Raw genomic sequence first — 1,647 nt, 5'->3', positions numbered from 1 at the left:
TTCAGCACTGTAGAGAGGTCAGGTAAGGCAGGCACCGGATTATGTGCTTTGTACTGGGAATCTGCAAATTTAGCAAGAGAAGTTTATGAACGTGGTAGAAGCAGAAACCTAATTACAATTGATAAAGGAGTGAAAGAGAAAGAGGAAGTAGAAAATTATGCATAGTTTACTCATCTCAAATGTATTAGAATAATAGTCATATCAGTGGAAAAACATAGCAAGCCTAGAAATAATCTCATGTACATGTGAGTATTTAAAACACAATAAAGGTAGTATTTCAGCCAGTAAAGAAGTGGTCAATTTTTACTAAATACTAGTAAAGCAATGTATTCGTTATTTATAAAAACTAAAATAAAGCTAGATTTTTACGTTAACCACATACCAAAATAAATTCCATGTATATTAAAGAATTAAACATGAATTTTTTAATTATAAAAGAACCAAAGAATATATATGTGAACATTTATCTAATATCAGGGTGAAGGCAGAAGAAACCATGCAAAAAAATCTTTTCTTTAATCAGTCATGGAAACTTCTGTAAATATAACAATAACAAATAAAAGGTATTAACTTTTGCCTCCTGCTGTATAGTGAACTAGATATTGTGGTAGGGCCCATTACTACAAAATAACTAGTTTCTGCATAAAATATATGTATTGCTTGGTTATGCAAACAGGATATATGGAGAATCCCCAAGGATAACAAAAAGAAAGGAGGGAAGGAAGAAAAGAAAGGAGGAAGGAAGACAAACTTTAAAAAATAAGTTACTGAGATGGGAGGAATAATCTGTGCATATATACACAGGGGATTACATGAGGGTATGGAATGGTATTATTCAATCAGGCCAGCAACTAAGTCAGGGACATAAATCTGGTTCTCCTAAATGAAACCTGGGGAACTAGAAGGAGAGAGGAGCAGTTCTAGAGTGGTAATACTCCTGATTTTTTTTAAACTAACTAACTAAAACTAACTAATTAACTAACTAACTAACGAATGTAAATATTCATTGAAGGGAAACATCATTAACATCCTCAATTTCAGCTCCTAGGTTTTCCAAAGCCTAATATAAACCAAATATAATTTTATAATTAAAAATCATTAAATTCACAATGGGGAGGAAAAAAGAGAACAACCTCTAGAGAGTCATCAGAAACAATGAATAAAAGACATAAACTCTCACAGATTTTAGATATTTGAACTTTAGATATGTAATTACGAATAATGATATGTGAGATAAATAAAGAACTAGCAGAGTCATAGAAATAAGCAAGCAAAAAGAGATTATGCAAAAATTTAAAAGAGAGCTTTTAGAAATATAATTACTAAAATAACAATAAGTTCAGTTCAGCTTAGACACAGATTTAAAGAAGGATCTGAGGAGATTACTTAAAATGCAGCACAGAAATGTTAGAAGATGAAAAAGGCTAAAGATTATAGAACACGAAACAAGCGTCATAAATGTCTAATTGGAGTCCTAGAAGGAAAAGTAGAGACCAGAATAGAAATAATTTGAAGGGATGAATGCTGAGTACTTTCTAAGACCGATGAAGACATGAATCTGCAGACACAGGATAGTTAGGTTGGGCAAAGTTAATAAGAGGAAGGTAACAAACGAGAAGTCCAAAATCAAAGGAGAGAGGGACAAAC

This window comes from Pteropus vampyrus, unplaced genomic scaffold (genome assembly GCF_000151845.1).
Source record: "Pteropus vampyrus isolate Shadow unplaced genomic scaffold, Pvam_2.0 Scaffold803, whole genome shotgun sequence".
Classification (NCBI taxonomy): domain Eukaryota; kingdom Metazoa; phylum Chordata; class Mammalia; order Chiroptera; family Pteropodidae; genus Pteropus; species Pteropus vampyrus.
Note: the sequence above shows the minus strand (reverse complement) of the source record.